Source organism: Sminthopsis crassicaudata, chromosome 4 (genome assembly GCF_048593235.1).
Source record: "Sminthopsis crassicaudata isolate SCR6 chromosome 4, ASM4859323v1, whole genome shotgun sequence".
Taxonomy (NCBI): domain Eukaryota; kingdom Metazoa; phylum Chordata; class Mammalia; order Dasyuromorphia; family Dasyuridae; genus Sminthopsis; species Sminthopsis crassicaudata.
In genome coordinates, this window is record NC_133620.1 from 94,028,439 (window position 1) to 94,043,346 (window position 14,908).

Below are 14,908 nucleotides of genomic sequence, written 5' to 3' on the forward strand. Positions count from 1 at the left end.
AAGTAATTTTTTCTCTTTTTTCCCCTACTTATTTATTTATTTATTTCAATACACATTGCTTTATAATCATGTTGGGAAAGAAAAATCAGAACAAAAGGAGAGAAGAAAAAAACAGAAAAAAAGAAGTGAATATAGTATGTATTGATTTACATTCAATCTCCATAGTTCTCCATAGTTCTTTTTCTGGATGCAAATGATATTTTTTATTCAAAGTCTATTGGGATTGCCTTGGATCTACTACTGAGAAGAACTAAGTCTTTCACAGTTGATCATCACACATTCTTGCTATTGCATTCCTGGTCCTGATTGTTTTGCTCAGCATCAGTTCATGTAAATCTTTTCAGGCTTTTCTAAAACCTTTCAGGCCTTTGTTCAACCTTCATATACCACAACTGACTCAGGCATCCCCAGTTGATGGACATTTACTCATTTTCCAATAGTTTGTTACCACAAAAAGAGCTATTACAAACATTTTTACACATGTGGGTCCTTTTCCCTCCTTTATGATTTCTTTGGAATATAGATCCAATAGTGCCACTTGGGTCAAAGTGTCTGCACAGTTTTTTAATAATATATTTTTATTTTCAAAATATATACAAAGATCATTTTCAACATTCACCCTTGCAAAACCTTGTGCTCCAAATTCCCCCCCTTCCCTCTCCCTTCTCCCAGAAAATTCATAGTCACATTATTTAATCATACAATAACTGCAGTCATAGTAACAAAATTAAGTTATCCATGGATTATCAATAATTTAAATATAGATTATAGTGAAAAATGATAGAAAGCATTGATCAATTGCTTTGATATTTCAGAAGCCAGATTACAATTTTTTAGTTTTTTGAGGTCAATATTTTGAATATCAATTACCATCATACTGTAGTCACTAAAGTGTAGAACAACAGAATTGTTGGTTATTAGATTAAATTTATTTTTTTCTGACTTGGTCATGTTATTTTCATTTTATTCATGCTATTTATCAAGTTATTTTCTAAATATTTAATTGCTTAATGAACATATATGTATATATGTGTATATATATATATATATGTTTTCTTTTGTTTTGTTTTGCTGAGACAATTGGGGTTAAGTGATTTGCCCAGGGTCACACAACCAGGAAGTGTTAAGTGACTCAGACCAGATTTGAACTCAGATCTTCCTGACTTCTGGGCTGGTGCTCTATCTACTACACCAACTAGCTTCCCCTACATTTATCATTTTTAGAAAACAAAATAAAATATGAGATTTCAATCACATTATCTATACTTCTGGTTAATATATTTCGGCATAAATGGTTTCTTCTATTTTGAATTCATTTTCTTTTTTTTATTATTATAGCTTTTTATTTACAAGATATATGCATAGGTAATTTTTCAGCATTGACAATTGCAAAACCTTTTATTCCAACTTTTCCCCTCTTTCCCCCCACCCCTTCCCCCAGATGGCAGGTTGACCAATACATGTTAAATATGTTAAAGTATAAGTTAAATACAATATATGTATACATGTCCAAACAGTTATTTTGCTGTTCAAAAAGAATTGAACTTTGAAATAGTGTACCATTAGCCTGTGAAGGAAATCCAAAATGCAGGTGGACAAAAATAGAGGGATTAGGAATTCTATGTAGTGGTTCATAGTCATCTCCCAGAGTTCTTTCACTGGGTGTAGCTGGTTCAATTCATTACTGCTCCATTGGAAGTGATTTGGTTCATCTCATTGTTGAAGATGGCCACGTCCATCAGAATTGATCATTATATAGTATTGTTGTTGAAGTATATAATGATCTCCTGGTTCTGCTCATTTTGCTCAGCATCAGTTCATTTAAGTCTCTCTAGGCCTTTCTGAAATCATCCTGTTGGTCATTTCTTACAGAACAGTAATATTCCATAATATTTTTATACCCCAATTTATTCAGCCAATCTCCAATTGATGGGCATCCACTCAGTTTCCAGTTTCTGGCCACTACAAAGAGGGCTGCCCCACAAACATTCTTGCATGTACAGGTCCCTTTCCCTTCTTTAAGATCTCTTTGGGATATAAGCTCAGTAGTAACACTGCTGGATCAAAGAAAGGGTATGCACAGTTTGAAAACTTTTTGAGCATAGTTCCAAATCATTCTCCAGAATGGCTGGATGTATTCACAATTCCACCAACAATGTATCAGTGTCCCAGTTTTCCCACATCCTCTCCAACATTCTGCATTATCTTTCCCTGTCATTTGAATTCATTTTCTTTGCTATTTCATAATCTACTTGGAGGTGATAGGTGCCTATCCCTCAAAATAAAAGCAACAAACATATTAATGCTTGATACTTGACAATGTCAGTTGACCTGTGATTTTACTCCCTCCATCAGTGAAGGCTGAAACCATCATCCATGCCTTTGGTGAAATGGATAAAGTACCAGAACTGAAGTCAGGAATTTAATATTCTACTTTAGATGTTTAATAGCTACAAGAATCTGGACTAGTTAATTGATCTTGTCAGCCTTAGAATTTAGAAATGGATGAGTAATGGAGAGAGAGATGTATGTCAAGCATATAATAATAATTAAGATACATTATTTACTATAAAGGACTTCAAAAATCCAAGAGAAATTCTAAATGTTGGAGGGAATTTAGAGAAGATTTAGTCCAACCTCCTAATTTTTGAGTAAAGAAATATGAGGCCCAGAGAATATCGGTGACTTACCCAATATTACACAGGTGGTATGGAGGCATGATATAAAAAATAACTAGAATGTGTCAATAACAAGACTATATTAGGGAGAACTGCAAAATATATAAATAAGGAAAGATCATTTCTGGTCAAAAGATCAGGATTCAAAGAAGACTTCAAAGGTAAATTATATTTGAACTAGGTCTTGAGAGATGAGTAGGATTTCTGCAGGTAAAAATAGAAGAGAACATAACACAGATATAAAAAAAAGTCATCTAAATAAAAAGATATAACAACCTTGGGGGATGACAGTAGTTTTATTTGGCTGGTGGCAAAATGCCTGAGAGTTTGATTGTGGGAAAATGCCATAAGAAATAGTTTCCTACATTTTGTGGAAATCCACTAACTTCTAGATTAATATGAAGGACATTAATCTGTCTTGCTTCTTATATTGGAAAAATACATATTTTAATACTTCATTTTGTATAATATTGTTTTAAATGTTCTTCATGCTATGGCAAAAATATTTCCTTTTAAAAATTGGTGAATGTTATACTTTAGTTGAGCAGAGCATGAGTTTGCAAAGAGACAATTTCAACACTCATCTCACTCTTTGAATCTTAATAGTATGGGGCTAAGAATGAGATTAGAATTGGGTCCCATGTGCTTAATGAGGAACATATTTTGATATAAAAAATGAATATAGTTCCTGAGTTTCTTTCATCTAAGATTGCTAAAAGGTATAATAATTGGTAGCTACGGGCAAATGACTATTAAAGATAGGCAAATTGGTCTGGAGGAAATCTATTCCTTTTAAACCATTTTCAAAATAATATCTTTTCATGAAATGCAGAAATATATATATATATGTACATATATATATACATACATGTATATATCTTTTCTTTGGGGGTAGATTTTTCTCATGCTTGTCCATGTTAAAAGTCATGAAATACTATAGAAGTATGTTTTCTCAATGTTTCCAGTTGCCCTGAAAAAAAAAAAAAAAAGGAGCTTTATTTGTGCTAGACATATAACACTAGATGTATAGGTTTAGATAAAACTTAGATAAGCACCCAAACTCTTTTGGTGATTAACCACATTAAATCAGATCCCTGAACTTTATAAATTAGCTAGTTACTAATTTACTAATGACTCTCAGGAACTAGGATGAGATAATTATAATCAATTTGATAGAGACCTGGAATATAACCCAAGATTCTTGAAGGTAAAAGATTTGGCTCTACTTTTTTTTAAAGCTTTTTATTTTTCAAAACATATGTGTGGACAATTCTTCAACATTAGTCCTTTCAAAACCTTGTGTTCCAATTCCTTCCCCTTTTCCTCTACACCCTTCCTTAGATGGCAAGTAGTTCAATATTTGTTAAACATGGTATAAATGTATGTTAAATCCAATTTATGCATACATATTTACACAATTATCATGCCACATAAGAAAAATAAAATCAAGCCTGTCAAAAAAGAGAAGCAAAATAAAAAACAAGCAAACAACAATAAAAAGAGTGAAAATGCTGTGTTGTGGTCACTCAGTTCCCATGGTCCTCTCTCTGGATGTAGATGACTCTCTTCATCACTAAACAATTGGAACTGGTTTGAATCATCTCATTGTTGAAGAGAGCCACGTCCATCAGAATTGCTCATCATGTAGTATTGTTGTTGAAGTGTATAATGATCTCCTGGTTCTGCTCATTTCACTCAACCTCAGTTCATGTAAGTCTCTCCAGGCCTTTTTGTATTTATCCTACTGGTCTTTTCTTACAGAACAATAACATTCTATAACATTCATATACCATAATTTATTGAGCCATTCTCCAATTGATGGGCATCCACTCAGTTTCCAGTTTCTATCCACTACAAAAAGGGCTGCCACAAACATTTTTGCACATGTCTGTTCCTTTCTCTCCTTTAAGATCTCTTTGGGATATAAGTCCAGTAGTAACACTGCTGGATCAAAGAGTATGAACAGTTTGATAACTTTTTGAGCATAGTTCCAAATAGCTCTCCAGAATGGTTGGATTTCCATCAACAATGTATTAGTGTCCCACTCTTCCCACATCCCTTCCAACATTCTGCATTATCTTTTCTTGTCATCTTAGCCAAGCTGAAAGGTGTATATCTCAGAGTTGCCTTAATTTGCATTTCTCTGATCACTAGTGATTTGGAGCACCTTTTCATGTGGCTATATATAGCTTAAATTTCTTCATCTGAAAAATTTTTATTCATATCCTTTGATGATTTATTAATTGGAGAGTGGCTTTATTTCTTATAAATTAGAGTCAATTCTCTACATATTTTACAAATGAGGCCTTTATCAGAACTTTTGAATGTAAAAATATTTTCCCAGTTTATTACTTCCCTTCTAATCTTGTCTGCATTAGTTTTGTTTGTAGAAAAACTTTTTAAATTGATATAATCAAAATTATCTATTTTGTGATCAGTAATGAACACGTTCTTCCTTGGTCACAAATTCCTTCCTCCTCCACAAATCTGAGAAGTGAACTATCCTATAACATCATTCTTTATGTCTAGATCATGAACCCATTTCAACCTTATCTTGGTATACCGTGTTAGGTGTGGATCAATACCTAATTTCTTTGGCTCTACTCTTTGTGTAAGTTTTGTGAAATTAACAAACAGGCATTGGGAATCTATCCATCCAGCTGCCCTCCAAAAAACAAACATACACATTTCAGTTATAGTTAGCCATGGAGTTCCTTTGGAACATGAGGATGTCAAGAGGTCCATGCTTATATAAGACTTTTTGTGATCATAATTCCTATTTAATGAGACCTAGTCATTCAGATGCCATAATGTCAAAGAGTCTGTTTCCTCAATCCAAATACTGATTCTGGGAATGGAAAAGGAAATTATATGATGAAGTAATAACATTCCCAGAAGCATTATGTCATAGTATCTTTATGAAAGTAAGGCTAAGTATATTTAAGAGATAGGAAAGATTCATTGTTCTTATTGGTGATTTGACTTTTCTATGAGTACTTAAAGACTTTTAAATTTATGGGTCAATCAGTGTAATACTTTGAACAGGCAGGAATATATACATGCATATGTGTACATGTACATGATATATATATATACACACACACACACACATATATACATATATGTCAAGTCTGGGCTAGCTCCTCTGAAGGGCTCAGAATAAGCCCTTGTCAGAATAAGCAAAAGTCTTTGCTCCACGTTGTGGGCAGCAAAATGTAATGTCCTGATCATCTCTCAATTATAATCCTTCTCTGGGAGATCTCTTTTCTATAAATCTTTTCCTCTGTGAGCATGTTTCTTGGAAGGCTTCTGGAGCCTCCAGCCAGAGCGAAGGTAGAATCTCGAATCCTCTTCTTCCCCTCAAAAAGTATGGGATTGCTGGAACTTGAGAATCTATAGGACATCTTCTCCTTGACCCAATTCAGAACTGACTCCTTTCCTACTGCACTCCTCTTTTATCCTCCCAGAGAATGGGCTTGTGGGTATTCTAAAGGTGTAAACTCCTTTAAAGGTGTAAACTCCTTCCAGAAGACTAAAGTTGTAAACTCTTTTTAAAGATGTGAACTAAAGGTATGAATTCTGAGCTAGAGAATTGCCAAGTACCAACTTAACACCTAGTAAGAACCTAACACACACACACACACACACACATATATGTATATATATACACACAGACATATGTTTATGTGATACATATGTATGAATATATGAAATACATAGATAATTGGTATATGTTTACATGTCCTATTTGTGTGTGTAGATATCAAACATTTATCTTTGTGTAGATATCAAATATTTATCTTTCCAGAGATATTCTCAGGAAAAATAGCAAAATGTCAGGATTCAATAGTATTCACAACTCTAAGTCCTGTATGTTCAGATAATAAGATTGTGTTTTTTATTGTAATTGTTATATGTCTGGAGAGTACCATGAGTCCTTAGTAAACCTGCATACCACATGTGTAATAATAATGATACTCAGAAGGATGGAGGTCTCATGATCTAAATCCTTAGTTTGTGTTTGACATTAATTCATTATATTATTCAAATGTAGCTTATTAAAATAAGCAATTATATTTGACTTGTTTCCACATTGCTCTTTGTATTTTAGGAAAATTATTTACCACTGAAAATTTAGAAGAAAATAAGTGTTAAAGAACTAAAAGTCAATTGCATGTATATATCAAAGGAATGATGTTTCATGTTATAATATTTATGAAGAATTAGTCCCCATCAATTGGAGAGGGGGGGGATAAACCAGATACAAAAGAAAACATTTTGTGATTAAGTTTGAATCTCAGAAATCAAATAGAGAAAAGGTTGACTGCAGGTTTATAGTAACTCTTTAACTGGGAACCCACGTCAAAAATCTTGCCTCTCTTTGATTTATTAATTTTGATTTTTGATTTATTAATCAGCCCAGTGGGCTGAAAATTTTCTTTTCTCAGGGTTCTCCTTGTTTTCGGACCCATTTTTTTTCTCATAGGTATATTCTTTTTTTATTATTATTTTTATTTTTATTTATTTATTTTATTATTATTTTATTAATTTTTATAATTATAACATTTTCTTTGACAGTACATATGCATAGGTAATTTTTTTTTGATAACATTATCTCTTGTATTCCCTTCTGTTCTGAGTTTTTCCCCTCCTTCCCTCCACCCCCTCCCCTAGATGGCAGGCATTCCCATACATATTAAATATCTTATAGTATATCCTAGGTACAATATATATGTGCAGAACCACATTTTGTTGTTGTTGTTATTGCAAAGAAAGGATTGTATTCGCAAGGTAAACATAATCTGGGAAGAGAAACAAAACAAAACAAAACAAAACAAAAAAACCCAATGCTCTCAGTTTACACTCATTTCCCAGTGTTCCTTCACTGGGTGTAGCTGATTCTGTCCATCATTGATCAGTTGGAATTGGATTAGTTCTTCTCTATGTTGAAGATATCCACTTCCATGAGAATACATCCTCATACAGTATCATTGTTGAAATGTATAATGATCCCCTAGTTCTACTCGTTTCACTCAGCATCAGTTGATATAAGTCTCTCCAAACCTCTCTGTATTCCTCCAGTTGGTCATTTCTTAACAGAACAATAATATCTTTTAACATTCATATACCATAATTTACCCAACCATTCTCCAATTGATGGGCATCCATTCATTTTCCAGTTTCTAGCCACTATGAAAAGGGCTGCCACAAACATTTTGGCACATACAGATCCCTTTCCCTTCTTTAGTATTTCCTTGGGATATAAGCCCAGTAGTAGTATGGCTGGGTCAAAGGGTATGCACATTTTGATAACTTTTTGGGCATAATTCCAGATTGCTCTCCAGAATGGTTGGATTCTTTCACAACTCCACCAACAATGCATCAGTGTCCCAGTTTTCCCACAGCCCCTCCAACATTCATCGTTATTTGTTCCTGTCATCTTAGCCAATCTAACAGGGGTGTAATGATATCTCAGAGTTGTCTTAATTTGCATTTCTCTGATCAATAGTGATTTGGAGAACTCTTTCATATGAGTGGAAATAGTTTCAATTTCATCATCTGAAAAGTGTCTGTTCATATCCTTTGGCCATTTATTAATTGGAGAATGGCTTGATTTCTTATAAATTAAAGTCAATTCTCTGTATATTTTGGAGATGAGGCCTTTATCAGAACCTTTAACTGTAAAAATGTTTTCCCAATTTCCCTTCTAATCTTGTTTGCATTAGTTTTGTTTGTGCAGAAACTTTTTAATTTGGTGTAATCAAAAATTTCTATTTTGTGATCAATAATGGTCTCTAGTTCTCCCTTGGACACAAACTCCTTCCTCCCCCACAAATCTGAAAGGTAAACCATCCCATGTTCCTCCAATTTATTTATTATTTCGTTCTTTATGCCTAAATCTTGGACCCATTTTGATCTTATCTTAGTATGTGGTGTTAAATGTGGGTCCATGCCTAGTTTCTGCCATAATAATTTCCAGTTTTCCTCTCCTTGTTTGCTTTTTCTTTATTTTACTACTATGTTTCCTTTCCTACACCAAAGTAAACAAAACAACCCTAACATAGACTCATTCCAAAAGAATCCTCTTCAGGTTTTAGTCCTTTTTCTGCCTTAGTTTTCCTTCAGAAACAGTGGAAAGTTATAGAAAAAAACCTCTGAATGTGATGAAAATATTATAAACTCAGTTAAACCAGGATCAATGATGACTGCCTGGGGGTGACTAGATTAATCCCAACCATGCCTTTCTCTCCTCCTGCATTCTAGCCTACTCCCATTCATCTCCACCCCAGGGATATGTAGCTTCTATTCTTGCCTCATTTAAACTCTGTGCTTAGAATACACTGAAGTTGAAATAGAAAACTTTTCTATAAAATAATGGTTTGATTTTTCCTTTTCCCAAATAGTAATAATTTCTCAATAGTATTCAACCTTAGGTGCTGTCCTTTTTCTGAACCACATTTGCAAAAGTGCTCTTGCATCTCACAAGTTTAAATTACTGTGTAAGTCTACGAATTCAGTTTTTCATTGGCATCTTGATCTCTTTTCAGGCATGTTTTTCTTCCTGCTGCCTCTCCTCCCCACCTTTACTTTAAGTACTAATTACTTTATTTTCTATTTAAAGCTATTTGATATTTGAACCTAGGATCATAGTAAACTAGGAGTTTATATCAACCAAACTGAAGAGACTTATTCTGTCTTCACTTGGATTTTGGATTCTGCTTTAACTTACTATTTCTGCAACCCTGAGAAGTAATTAATCTCATTTGCTTTTTGGTTTTCTCATCTGACAAAATGGAAAGATTACCTAGATAATCTTTATGACTTCTTCTAATTCTAAATCTCTAATTGACCTATGATGGATTTACATAATTCCAGAAGTCTTGGAAATTACAGTGTTAACAATAATAGCCAGATTCAGGCATAATGCAATAAGATGCCTTCTGATTAATCACTACTCCCCCTCTTTGTCTCTGGATCTGAGATATTTTATGGATTTTAATGGTAGAATGTCTCTATTTTCTTTTTCTCTCCAAGTTGTCTGGAGTTTACTCCAAAAATCGAAAAGGATACATTTAGACTTGATGTAATCAGTCAACTAGCAAATATTTATTAATTAGTTCCCTGCTTTGTGTTACATATGATGTTAGCAGAAGAGATACAAATCCAAAGAAAAAATTCTTAAATTTTAGTTCTTATATACTCCCAAGAAAGACAACATGCAAACACACACATCCATCTATCTAATCCATGACTATCTATGTATACATACATAGCCATAGATACACACATACATACACACACACACACACACACACATATATATATATATATACATATATATATGTATATATGTATATATGTATATATATATGATAGGGGTTGAGGTCCCTTTAAGATTCCTTTCTGATTGCCCAACCCCCATGGCTGACCTTGATTCACAAATCCTGGTCAAAAGCACCCTTTTGAATATCCAGGCCCAGCCCTCACTATCAGCTCAGCTTCCCCCAGCCCCCACCAGATCTGAGCTATCTGAAAAGGCTGCCAAGAACTTGGGGGTACCACCCACAATCCCCTTCTAGGTATAAAAGAGCTGAGTTGGAACTCTCTCCTTGCAGGAGCCCTCCCTGCCAACACAAGGTATCCTTCCAGCCATGTAAGGGTTCCTGCCCTCCCAGCGGTCACCTCTGGTCCTGGGGTCTTTCTAACTGAACTTTACTTCTACAATAAAACTTTTACTTATCAATCTAGGTTTTCGGGCCTGTAAATTCATTTACAAGGGACACTGAGCCTCATGGTATTTTCTTACTATCTATGCGCTGACAAATGGGGTTCCCCCTTTCCTTTCCCTCATTATATATATATATATGTATATATATATATATATATATATATATATATATATATATATGTATACAGAAAGAAAAAAAGAAAGAAAGAATAGGAATTGTACCTGTGTTTTCATTGTTAAAAAGAAATCCAAGATAAGAAAATTCTTTCTACCAATACACAGTATTGCCTTATTTTTAACTTGTGGTTTTAGAGAATTGCTTAAAACAGTAATGTCAAATTCAGAAATGGGGGCCAGGATCCTAACAAGCAACATATTGATGCAAAAAAAAAAATGTTAATATTGTCTAATTTTATGTGTACTTTTATTTTTTTGTTTATTATTGGTCAAATGTGTTTTAATCTTGTTTAGGTTGCATGTGTTTGAAATAGCTCAGTACCAGGAAGTTTGATGACTTTTCTAAAATTTAACGTCAATAAGTGTCAGAGACTAGACTGAAATCAGGAGTTTTTATTGGCTCCTAGATGAGAACACTGTCTATGATGCTATGATGGCTCTTTCAGAATAAACATATGGTAAATATAAGTTTATATGGGGAAAAATACATAGGCAATTGTGGATAGGGAACAAAAAAGTTTCATGTAGAAGGTAATTTCTGGACTATATTTTGAAAGAAGAAAAACATTCTATGATATAAAAGTGAGGGAAAAGTACATTCTAGGAACCAGACATGGTCAGTTCAAAGTCACAGAAAATGGAGATGGAATAATTATGTAAGAAAGAGAAATGGTCATTTTGACTGGATTATAGGGTAAGGAAATAGAAATAATGTCTAAAGAGGAAGGAAAGATAGCTTGGGGCTAGGGAGCTTTAAGGAGGCCCTGGAGTTTATTGAATAAAGGAGTGGAGTATTCAGATCTGAGTTTAAGGAAAATCACTTTGGTAGCTCTAGGGAAGGTAATTTGGGGTTTAGAAAAGACTTGAAGCAGGAAGATCAATTAGGAGGCTTTTGCAATACAAAAGACAAACTTTTTACCAATCTGTGAGGAGAGGTGGACTGAACTTTTTTGAGTAGTAGTGGAGTTTCCCTCTAGGAGGCCTTCAAACAAAGACTGCATAAAAGCCCATCCAGCTGTGTAATTCTATGATTCTTTGGCTAACTACCTTTATACAAACACCAAGGCAATGATGAAAATATTTTCACAATTATTTTTATTTGATCCTGTCACTTGAAATGAACAAATGCTGATATATTTATTTTCATCCTTCCAATTTGAGAATATTGCTACAATGCATCTCTAATTGAAATATTGTATTTGTTGTTCCTTTTAATACTTAATAGTTTGAGTCAAATCAATATAAGTTGCTATTTTTTACATCTCTTCCTTTTGCCTCCTTTCCTTCATTCTCTTAATCTAGTCTGACCTCTAAGATTAGTTATATAAGAATTTTTCCTATGTGCAGACAGCGTAATAGAATAAATCCAGAATGAGGAGTCAAAATATGTCAGCTCCAATCCAGATCCACAGCTTATTAGATATGTAAACAGATTTCACCATTTACTCATCTGTAAAATGAACCCAAACTAGGGTGGTCAAATTGAAAGTAGAGAATAAGAGATAAATGTAAAGGATACTGGAGAGGACAAACAACAAAACTGACAATTCCCTAGATATATGACTCTAAGAATTAGAGATGATGTCAAAGTTTTCATTCTGAGTAACTAGAAGACTGATATTGAGCCAAAATTACCTCTACATCTATCTACCATGAGGTTTTAAACCTGAACTTGATTTGAGGAAGTCAAGATAGTAACCCTTTCAAAAAGAAAATTATGTTAGTTTGGAAAGGCAGATTTTTAATTTACAGCAAGATTCCAATTAGTATGAATAATGAATCCACTGAAGAGGTCTCCTGTAATAAAAGCTTACTATTTGAAGTTATAAATGTGACATTTGGTTCCAGTCCAGAGGAAATATGAGTGCAAATTCTAATAATGTAACCTCTTCAAGAGATTCATTGTTCATAATAATTGGTATCTAACTGATGTCCTATTGTCATATAATGACCACTATTTCCTTGGATACTCACAAACCATTTTTTAATTATAAGTTTTGGAAAATTTTATCAAAAATTTCCATTATGTTACCAGATAAAAGTTTTAAAAATCCATGTTATAATCTAACTTTCTCCTTCCTTTTTTTCTTGAGGAATTAGTATATTTATTCATTTTTAATGCTGTGACACTTCCCATTTATTCCTCAAATACAGGGATTTACCATCAGATATATAACTTCTTTAATTACCATGGGATAGAATTTGTCTTAAACCAGATCTTGAATCATTTTCTAACTTCTAACTTCTTTAAAGTTGAAACCAAAGATAAGGCATTTCATCAAAAAATGCAATGCCATAACATCTATTCTAATACTAGAGATCTAAAATAGCCAACTACCTTTTTGGCCATTTGAAACCGCTTTCAAATGTGAAATATATCTGTACATCTCCAAGTACATACAAAGTTATATAGAGAAAAATAACTTTGTTAAAAAAGACATTTGAGATATAATCTAGTCTAATCCCTTTGTGTTACAGACAAAGGAAATATAAGATAAAAATCTAAGTTCAAAGGCAGATGGAAACTAGAATCTACGAATCCTTATTCCTGGTCCACAGATCTTTTGACATGATCATGAATCTCTTCCCAATATACCATATTTTACTAGACAGGTCTTACTATATGACATCCATATAAACACATGCAAATACATATGTATATAGATATATATTTCATGTATATATGTACACATATATTCAAATATATGTATAAACATATGAATGGATTTTTAAGTTTTTGTTTCATGAATATAGACATCAAGCTATAATTAAATGTTTTGATTTTTATTTTTTAAATAGGAATGTTATAAATATGACTTCATCAGTATAGGAAAACTCCATCATGGAAATTCCCTTGACCAATATCAATGTCCAATTCCTCTGTAAACTACAATCTTGGAAACTGGTCCAGAGTTCTGAAAAATAAAATATCTTGTCTGTAGTCACAAAACTAGTGATGGGCTTTAAACCTGCCTCAGGGGATGGCTTTCTATAACATTTTTCTCTGGGCTATTTATAAGGAACCGTTAAGTGAAAAGAACTATCGTTAGTTACTAAATGTGGAGCTGAAATGTTGCCTGCAATTGCTTCCTATCTGTAGAGGCTGATTGTGTTCTCAATAGTTCATCAGGGAGTCTTCCTAGCATACCTTCTGCCTGTTATGTCTATAAGTACCCCATTTAAAGTTGTTACATAGGAACTGTCTGGCTCTGCTGTCACTCATCTTCCATGTGTGGACAGCTTGGGCAGAGCAGAGGGGTAGGAAGTATTGCTATAATGTTAACAGACTGGCTGCATTCCAGAGTTTCCTTGTGGGTGGTCTTGTCATGTTTCTGGACATTGACCATGACAGATCATGGTATGAAACTATTCAAGAAGTCAGCTAGGTTGTTTATGGAAGTGCTGCAGGGTTTCACTTTGGGGTCATGCTATGATACAGGGTACTCCAAAATTTTACTGCAGCTTTAAGCTATTTAAAACTGCTCTAAAATTTTGGGGATAGTCTAAAATAATAATAACTAAATATTTACAAAATGATTTACACATGTTATCTTATTTGATCTCTTTTTGCACTTGTACTTTGTTTTCTTCATTAATATTTACAAGCTAGCATAATTTATGGGATAGCAACATGGTAGAATGGACACAGTACCCAGCCTGGAGTCAGGAAGACCTGAGTCCAAACCCAGCCTTAGACACTTACTGTGCATTCCTGGGGAAGCCATTTAACACTGTTTGTCTCAACTTTTTCATCTGTAAGATGAACTGCAGAAGGAAATGGCAAACTATTCCAGTATTTTTGCCAAAACAAATAAATAAACAACAAAAAAGAATGAGATCACAAAGACTTGGACATGATTGAAATAATTGAACGACAAAAAGCATAACTTGTGATAATGAACCATCAGAGGACTGATTTAGACCTTTGGCTGTGATGAGTATAGGATGATATAGATTGAACAGTTTTTAGAATATGATTTAGGGATTTCTGGAAGTCCATGACACTCTTTCAAGGGGCCTGCACAGGTCAAAACTATTTTAATAATGATTGTAAGATATTATTTCCTCTTGTCACTCTCATTCTCTTGTAAATATACAGTAAAGTTTTCTAAAGACCACAAAAATCATACATTAATAAGTTGGCTAAAAAAATCAAAATTAAATTAATATTGTACCTGCAGAATTATATTTTACTTTCCAAATGAATGTATTTCGCTTTGACTGGCTATTTTGCTTATATTCATTGGTGTTAGTACTAATAATTATCAAAGGTCTTCTATGTGAATGCTTAGCAACAAATACGAGTCTTGTTGAGATATTCAGT